Below are 10,690 nucleotides of genomic sequence, written 5' to 3'. Positions count from 1 at the left end.
ATGAGGGCTATCTGTGCTAGCCGTCCCTAATTTAGCAGTGTAAGACTAGAGGGAAGGCAGCTAGTCATCATCATCCACCACCAACTCTTGGGCTACTCTTCAACGAATAGTGGGATTGACCGTAACATTATAACACCCTCACGGCTGAAAGGGCGAGCATGTTTGGCGCGACGGGGATGCGAACCCGCACATCTTAACACGCTTGGCCATGCCGGGCCCTGAACATTTAATATACCATTAAGAGTAAAGCTACAAATCAAAATATATATAACATAAAGGCATAGTTTACGTAGCAGAAACGAATTATCCCATGTGAAGTTAATACACTCTGAGGAAAAGTAAGGTGACGGATCAGTGTTTGACGGTACTTGCACTGTTCTATTCTTCCATCTATTTTACAAATATCTCCTGTTGTTTCAGCACAACAACCCCCTAAGCCCATCACAATGCCTCCCTATGCTTTATGGTAGATACTATGGTTTAAGTTAAGTATCTTTCACTTTTTGTTTTCCTCCGGACACACAACATACACTTTGAACCAAATATTCTAAACTTGGACTCATCCATCCATAAAATCCTTTTCCAATCATCAACAGTTCAGTTTTTAGTCTCTTGACGATATTTCCAGATTGAAGCAAAGTAAAGTTTTTAACTGATACACAACCAAATATTCCATTCTGGTTGAGTCTTCACGATACTGTAGATCTGGATATTTTTCTGTCATATGGTTCATGGTCGTTTATCTCATGCTTGAGATCAGTAACAGTCTTCCTTCTGTCCTGAAGGCTGTATAAATAAAAATACTTAGCATCAGTATCATTGAGTTTAAGTGTTCTACCTCTTACTTTCCTATCTTCAAATTTACTTGTCTCAGTCTCATGATCTAGGGTGTACTTGACAGTGTTTGGTGTGCATTTCAAGTCTGCGAGAACTTTTCGGAGAGTCCAACCAGCGTCACATAAAGTTTCATGTGAACTTTCTCCTATACTAACAACTATATGCGCTTTTTGGGCCGTGGCATGACAACAAAACTTAATGTATAGTGTTGAACACTCTTTTAGTCAAGGTTTCATTGTGGAGTGCTATTAAATTGATTTCTTCTATCATATACCGGTACTAAATGCTGGCCTCTTTCTATATAGTTTGGACACTTCATGGTGTATCATGACAGTTATCTTAACCCTAAGTTTGATCACTGTGTTCATTTAAATAGAATTATTATGATATACAAGTATGTTGGTACAAGTATGTGGTAATTATAAAGAATGATAAGTATTCTTACCCTGGTTCATTTACTTATCAACAGTGAAGCATTATCATAGTGTTGTAATTTACATTATGTAATGACATGGAAGAAGTAGTCCAATAAAATAGAAATAATGATAAAATATTCTCTTGCTCTAACACTTTTACACAGTACTGTATTTTATTAATTCTCTCTTGCTCTAACACTTTTACACAGTACTGTATGTTATCAATTCTCTCTTGCTCTAACACTTTTACACAGTACTGTATTTTATCAATTCATTGGTTAGCATTATTTGCTGAAGGAATTTGAACCTTAAAATATCATATAAGGTCTCAGATATATATGTATATACCAGGTCATAATATGGACGTGGTGTACATCTGCTTAACTTAGTAAACTAATTATCCCTAATTTGTCAAAAATAATGTTCAGTTTGCTCACATATGCATAGCTTATATATATATATATATAATTAATATCACAGCATTTTAAATTGCTTATTGAGTTACTTATTTCATTAGTTTTGAAATACATGATTTCAAAACACAGTTCTAAAAATTATTTGAAAATTTGTGATGCAAATACTGGGGAAAAAATCTATACTTAATAATGTTTTTTTAAAATTATCCTTAAAGTTTAGATAGCGTAGGTTTTCCATGTGGTGTAAACCTGGATTTTTAGGACCTCGTGCGCCAGATTATAGACTCTATTCGATACCAAAAGCTATTCCCTGTACTTTAATTTAAACTGTAAATGCATTATATGAGTTACACTTAACCGCTCATAGATGGTGCTGCAATAAAGGTCGATGGGTATACTGAAACACCTGCCATAAATATAACAAATTTGAGATGAAAATTTACTAAGAAGTAAGAAGAAGGTTAATTATTGTTCCTCTTCTTCCTCATCTTCACATTTTAAAATTATTTATCTTTGTTTTGGTAAGTTTAATTACGCCGACATAAATCAGAAATGGGAAAAAAAAAGTGAGATGGGTTTCAAGGTATCTAATATCTTTATTGTATGCAGGTAAAATATATACTTTTAATTTCTCTTAACTTCTGTTTTACAATTATTTTTGGATATACAATATTCAATACAACGTTTAAATGAAACGTATGTTTAAGAGTGGATAGTGATATAATATATTTTTAGCTTCCCTCAATGCTTCAGAGTACGACGCTAGAAACGGGATTTCTGTACTCGTCGTGGGCAGAACACCGATAGCCCCTTATATAGCTTTGTGCAAACAAAGAAAAACTTCTAAAATAAAACGTATATTTATTAATCTTATTTATGACGGTGCCTAGTTTTTAAAACATAAAATATAGTTTCATTTGTTTTTACGTTTAAGCATTCTAAATCTCTATCACACCAAACATGCTCGCCCTTTCAGCCGTGGGAGCGTTATAATGTGACGTTCAATCCAACTATTCGTTGGTAAAATAGTAGCCCAAAAGTTGGCGGTGAGTGGTGATCACTAGCTTCCTTCCTTGTAGTCTTACACTGCTAAATTAGGGACGGCTAGCGCAGATAGTCCTCATGCAGCTTTGCACGAAATTCAAAAACAAAACAAACAAACTATGAAAACTAACAAGTTTACAAAGTAAATAGTGAGACGAAACAAGAGTAACAGGTTTACAGTTACACATAGTGTTATTAAATTAGTAACATTTAATGTAAAGTGAAGAATAGATGAGTTTCACTCACATGATCTCTGTTTTCGAATACTTTAAAAAAAAATTCAAACCTTTGATTAATTACTGAAAATTGATAAGTTTTTTTTTTTTTACCGAATAAAAGCATTTAAATTTATTTATAGTTTGCAGTAAATAGCTGGAAATTTCCGTATTCTACGTACAACTTTTCGACAACTAGTGTGATGTATTTACAAGTAATTAATTAAGTTTTAACACTTTTTTTTTATGTGTTTTTCTATGGAGAGATAAAATGTTATCGATTACTTCCAATAGTTCGTTTAAACTATATCATTACAGAGTAGATAAGCAGATGCTAATATTTTAAAAATTATTCCAGAAAGCATCTAATCTTAATATATTTTTTAAATACTATGGGTAAAGATCTTTGAATATTAATTATAAGTGAAAGTTTTTGAGAGTTTCACTGTGGGTGCGCTTTAAGAGTGAAAGAAACAGTCAATAACACTATTCATTGATGAAAGAGTATACCAAGAGTTGGCGTTGGGTAGTGATGACTAGTTGACTTCCGTCTAGTCTTACACCGCTAAATTAGGAACAGTTAGCACAGATAACTCCTCGTGTACCTTTGGGCGAAGGTCAAAACAAACCACGAACAATAATCCATAAGAACTAAGAGGCTGAAAGTAAGGGTTTACGAAAAAATATCTTGCTATATAATTACCTACGAATATTGTAACAGTAACTGGGATACAGCTACGTGTCTTCCTTCTGATTGAGAAGAAAACAAGAACAACCACTCCTACTTTTTGTGCATATTGGATAATGTTAATTTTCACCATCAAACACCCAGAACGATGCGGAACATTTTTTATAGAGTAATGACAAGTTCTGAACCTTAACGTACCCACGAAATTTTGTTCAAATCTGATCACACCGTACAGAATAATTAATCCAAATCTATGAAAATTTCTTATCTCCCCTTTATAAAAATGATTTAAAGTGACCTTGCGTAAAATTTGTAGGTACATAAGTGTATTATTTTTCAAGACAGATGCACGAGCGAAAACCGAGAATACACATATATAGGAACTCGATTGCAATACCCTCATACCATGTCCCGCCAGTGGCTCAGCGGCAAGCCTGCAGAATTACAACGCTAGAATTCGGGTTTCGATACCCGTGATGGGCATAGCACTAATAACCCATTGTGTAGCATTGCGCTTAATTACAAGCAAACAAAATTCTTACACTCACCCTTTTTACAGGGGATAGGGTAATTGATCTGAATTGCGTATCTATAAAAAGGAACGCAGCATCTTATAATAAAAGACGAATATATTTCATTCATGCTTCAATCCTTCATAATGACTTCTCTTCCTCTGACTCAGTGGTACGTTTGCAGAATCCGAACTCTAAAATTCACAGCTCGAATAGCCCATTGTGTGGCTTTGAGCTGAAACAAACAAAGACCTTAACCCTTTTTAAATTTAATATAAGCTTAAAAAGTGAAAAATATGTACAAGATAAATGTAAAAAGCATTTGTTTATAACATAATAATTCTTTAATATCCATCTAGCTGTCTGAGCTCGTGCATACTTACTAAGATAATTTTAAGTTTAAGAAATATGTTCACTTCATGATTTGATGTTGTTTGCTAAAGTATTTCTTCAGAAACCAATGTATCACCATGCTCTAAGGTGTCACGTATAATGGGTTATAAGACCTTATCGTTCATTTCATTCAATGAGACTATTGAGAGATTTAGCTTCATAAGATTCTATTTTTTCACGTCTCTACATTCGGTTGAAATGGATTGTGAGAAAACTATCAAATAAATATATTTATAGGTTCTATAAGAAAGGTATGCCATTTTTTATTTATTGTTACTTAATAATAATAATAATAATAATAATAATAATATTAATAATTAATAATACTGACATACTACCTTTTTCATTTTGCTTGAATTTGTATTTAATTATTAAAGTTTTATTAAAAATGTGATTTGCATTATTAATTCCAAATTTATATTTAGGACTAACCTAAATCTTCTAATTGGTCGAACCACGTGAAATATGCTTAGGTTTATGGCCAAATATTTCGTTAACAGCAAAAATACACAACTGATGGAACAGTACATTCTAATCTTAACATGTAGAAACGTAAGAAAAATGTATTTAATTAACTGTATTGATTGACTTTTACTCTGCCCAACTGATAAGTGAAAAAAATTACCAAAGTAGGAGTTAAATTTTATAAATTTGTGATTGTGGTTTTAATTATTGTTTCATTACTTTTTGTAACAGGATCCCTACTTCATTTTAAAATTCATATTTTTTAAAATTATCTTGTTTATTTTACTTTTTGTTATACCGGTATAAAGTATATACTTTACTTTCAGAAACCGTCTCATGTCTGTCCATCGGTATCTAGGGCCATCCGTTGAATTGAAAATATGTTTAGGTACATGCATGATATGTTTACCTTTTATATTATATCCCTATGTATGTTACATATCATAAGCGGAAACCCACAGAAATCTTGTAACGGTAGTCAGAGCCATCTAGGCGCTAGCCCCGCTGACGTGATCAGGTAAGTTGGTAGTAGTCTAAAGAAGTTGGTGTTTCGGAAATTTTTGAATTATTATACCGAAAATGTGAGCGACCTTTTTCGTGTATTATTATTAGTAGTATATATGAATGTAATATGTAAAAACCAGGATTTTGAATAGTCGGTTTTTTTCCTTAGGAATTCCATTGGGTGTTTTACAACGCGTGAATTATTTGGAATCCTTGTCGATCCATTTTATTAAGTACTACCGTACTTAAAATTAAAATGTAAAGCAGTTCTGCAAATGTTTTCGTGAAGAAAGTTTTCAGGTTATACATCTACATGTCTGGTTTTAAAGATGGAAATATTTAGGTTAAAATATTGAAATCAGTTAATTGTTGGTTTGTTTAATGTTAAACATAAAGTTACACAATGGGCTATCTATGCTCTACACACCTTGACTATCGTTGTAAGTTTGCAGACATATATATGTTGGTCCGGCAAGGCCAGGTGGTTAAGGTGCTCGACTCATATTCTAAGGGTCGCGGGTTCGAATCCCCGTCACACCAAACATGCTCGCTCTTTCAGCCGTGAGGGCGTTATTATGTGTGATCAATCCCTTTATTCGTTGGTAAAAGAGTAGCCCAAGAGTTGGCGGTGGATGGTGATGACTAGCTGCCTTCCCTCTAGTCTTACACTGCTAAATTAGAGACGGCTAGCGTAGATAGTCCTCGTGTAGCTTTGCGCGAAGTTCAGAAACACACAAACACACTACTGTGCCACTGGAAGGCTGAAACTAATTATAGCGTTAGTGATATAAAGTCACAAGGTGGTTGATACTGAAAATGTATGAATTCATATACATATAACGTAAGTTTGGCTGCTACAGTAACTTTAACCATTATCATTACTTAATAATTTATGTGTGAGGGCTTATAACTGGCGAACAGCCAGACTGATTGTTATCAAACACGGCAAGTACTCTTAGAACTTCCAGGAAGCGACGTGTGAATATTCACGTGGGGTCTTGCCCCCCCTCCTCCCATAAGCCATCTCCTAGGGTTCCTGTTGCTTTCTCGTAATGTTGAACGGGAAGGTCAGCTGTGAAATATATGTAATATTATCATTGTTCATTAATGACACCTGAGTCATGAAAACTACATAACATTTTTAAACTCATTAAAAGTTTATCAATACGCTAGTTTCGTTTGGATCAACCAGTAGCTCCACACGAAAAATAATTTTCTTTCTAATTTCTATAGTCTGTTGAAGATACGTGCAATCTTCAGAATAACCAATATGTAACTCACGACAGTTAAGTTAAGACTGAGGTTCTCAGTATAATGTAGAATTTCACTGGTATAAAATAATTCTTCTGAATGTAACATGTTCCTTCTTTATTTACGATATCAGTTACTAATGACAACGGAATGTAACAAAATGTTAGACGCAAAGCAACTTGGTTTAGAATAGTTTCTCACTTTTGTTTCTCAGTCCCAAATATTTTGTTCTTTTAAACTCACTGGCTCAAAAATTGAAGCATTAGTTTCAAGCTCGCTTCGCTGCCGTTTCGTTAAGAATTCGAGGAACGTTTATCGGAGAATGTTCAATTTTCACCGTAGTTTGTACATTCTCATTAACTACTAGCGCCACTGGTGTTCATCTAATGAACTAACTACTCAGGAGAACCATTTTCAGTATGTTAGAAGTAGGACTACTAACATAATTAGTTTTAAAATAAAACGATTTATTAACTGAGTAATTTTCAGTAAGATAATAAAAAATATTTCTTTTTAAGGTAGAAATTGTGTCCCAAATAAAATGAACATATTTCTTTTTTTTCCTTTCTTATCAATAATTCATCAAAAAAGTTGAATAACCTAAACTTTCTTAGCATCATTTAAACCATAAGCAAGTTTTTAATTGGTTTGTATTGAATTTAGCTCAAAGCTACACGAGGGCTATCTGCGCTAGCCGTCCCTAAATTAACGGAGAAAGACTAGAGGAAAGGCAGCTTGTTATCACCACCTACCGCCAAATCTTGGGCTACTATTTTACCAACGAATAATAGAATTGACCGTCACATTATAATGCCCCACGGCTGTAAGGGCGAGCATACTTATTTCATGGGACGGGAGTTGAACACGCTACCTTCAAGTTGCGAGTCAAGTGTCCTAACCAATTGGCTATGTCGGGATGGTTTTTATCTAATTTAAGTGTATTAAACTTGTAAAAACGTTATGTAAAATCTGCGTGAACTCACGCAGTTTTCTGAAATTAAAAGATAAATAAAATAAACAATTGCATTTTAAAAGAAAACTACTGAAATATATACAACTACACAGATTGAGTGTCCTTAATATACAACTACACAGATTGAGTGTCCTTAATATACAGCTACACAGATTGAGTGACCTTACTTCAGTTTTAGCTATTATTAGGCGTGGCTGCCGTTCAGAATCATTTCATATTCATCTACAAAGTAAATGCATTAAGTCTGGTTGCTTTAGAGTAAAGTCTCATTGGTCTACCTGTTATGTTTGCCGCGGGGACTCTACCCCGAACAAAATCTTAAAGTTGTAAGTTCGTAACTTGAATACCTTAATCCCCTGGCCAGGCCAGGTTTAAGACTTATTCGCAGAATTAAAACGTTTGAATAAATTGCTTTATGTGTGTGTATTAAAAACATATAAAATAATTAGAATTCTTTATCACCTGAAGGTTTCAGGCTTCCGATGATTATTGTTTCCAAGCATTTTGTTATCTATCAGTTTATAAGGCACGATGTAAGTGAGCGTGAGCTCGTGTAATCGTTACATTCTGAGCTGTAATAAGACATTAGTGGTGACATAACCTTTAACCTTACTATCTTATTTTTGAAGTAATCTCAGTTATATTGATAAAATCTCAATAAACAATAACAGAAAATGTGACACAGCACTGTAAGTTCGTAGAAACCTGGTTTCGATACATGTGGTAGGAAGAACACAGATTATGTATAACTTTATGCTACAAACAAATAAATACTGTTACTCAAGGTTTACCTTTCATACACATAGGTCTACATCTTTCACAAATAAGGATATATAGGAAAAAAAGTAGAATTTGTGTGGAGAGACGAGGGATAAAACCTTAGAAAGAACGTAAGATAGTTGAAATGTTTGAAAAGATTAAATTTTCTCTTCACTATACAGAAAAAAAACTCCAATCCTTGTCAGTGTAAAGTGACTGAGAAATAAAAGAGTTTACTTTAACTTCTGACAATAGATCTTACATAGAAACTTATAAGAGAAACCGGAAGACCTTTTAACCCTCACATCTCAAAACAGGTTAGTTCTTTATGTACGTATGGCTAACACTAAACCACCCCAACAGAACACTTCCTATACAAAAACGGAACATCAAAAATAGAAAAACAAAACCCATTTAAAGTTTCTTAAATATCTTAAAGAGATAAATATATGGAGGTTATAGTCATCAACGAAATCAATACAAAAATTAGCACATACAATGGATGTTACATGTAACTAAACCTACATTTAAAAACAACACAAAATAACAAAACACTTTAAATTATCACTTTAACACACTTACTTTAGAGTATCACACAATCTTACAATTTGTTTTTATCACTGCCAGTAAATTATGTATCCTTTCAACTTTAAATGTTTGTTTATTAGTAGCGTTTATTTGTGTACTTTAATCATAAAACATTTGTGGTTCTTTCTATTTTTATATTTCATATAATACAATTATACAGGATGCTCGGAAAGTCACTGTACAGTTTTGTAATCATATGTTATTATATTTCAGATTTTGATCCCAATATGGTTTTAACAACTGAAGAACGTGTATGGCTCGTGGAACACGTATTCAGAGAAGGTGGCAGATACACAGATGTGGTGTGACAGCGATTTGCTGAAAAATTCCCAGATACACATCTGTTCCACATCGCAATGCAGTTCGTAACCTTGTTGATAAGTTTCTGGAAACAGGATCAGTGGATGATGCCAAACGCTGTGGAAGAACAGCAAAACTATCGGAGGAGAAACTGTTGGATATTTCTGACAGTGTGATGCAGAGTCCATCAAAATCATTACGAAATTTAGCTCAGCAGCATGATAATGGTCTTGGAACTGCTCATAAGGTCATCAGAAAGAAATTAAAGCTCTTCATATACAAAATAATGGCGGTACAAGAACTGAAAGCAACTGATAATGAAAAACAAATACGCTATTGAAGATGGTTTAACTGATTTATCGAAGAGAATATAACTGATGTGTTGGATGTGACCTTTTTCACCGACGAAGCATGGTTCCATCTCTCGGGTTACGTTAATTCACAAAATTCAAGATTGTGATCATCCGATAATCCTCACAGTTTGCACGAAACACCCCTACATGATTTCAAGGTTGGTGTGTGGGTTGCGATTTCCAGACATCGAATTATTAGCCCTATTTTCTTTATGAACACAATAAACAGCGAACGCTATTGTTCAGAGATTCTTCACGCCTTCATCGGTCAGATGATAAGTGATGAAATCAATTACTCATGGTTTCAACAGGATGGTGTTACTGTCCGCACATCTCACAGATCTATGTGGTTATTAAAGGAATGTTTTGGAGACCGCATTATTTCCAAAGACGTGTGGGCCCCACGCTCACCAGATCTTAATCCACCAGACTTTTATCTATGTGGAGCAGTAAAATCTGCAGTGTATCGAGATCGTCCGCACACACTGGATGACTTGAAAGCAGCGATAACAACATTCATTCAGTCTATTTTAAGCCAGAAACTGATAGCTGTGTTTAGAAACAAAATAAGAAGGGTCCCTATGTCTTCATCCACTGCGTTTTAATGTCTTTTTACTCAGGAAACCAAAAGTAACAAATCTCCGTTTTCACTTGTTCTTTTGTTATTTCTGAAATATTCATACACAACACAATTACCTGGCACGTTGGGTATTTCTTTTGTTTTTTAATCAGTGATGTTGAGAAAACCCACTTGTAGAGAAAAATATATATGTAAAAACGGCTCGTTTGGGTTGAGAAAACTGTTTACGTAGAGGAGCGAACAACGTTTCAAGCCCAAAATAAACCAATACGAAGGAACACCTTTATACCTATATTAATAATAATACAGTAAATAATAAAAATGAAATAAATAATATAAAATTATATATTCAAATATCTAAGCACGCCCTCTATATTCCGACACTCAGTTACACAA

This window comes from Tachypleus tridentatus, chromosome 7 (genome assembly GCF_004210375.1).
Source record: "Tachypleus tridentatus isolate NWPU-2018 chromosome 7, ASM421037v1, whole genome shotgun sequence".
NCBI lineage: Eukaryota > Metazoa > Arthropoda > Merostomata > Xiphosura > Limulidae > Tachypleus > Tachypleus tridentatus.
The sequence above is the reverse complement of the archived record's forward strand: the minus strand, read 5'-3'. Positions refer to the sequence as shown.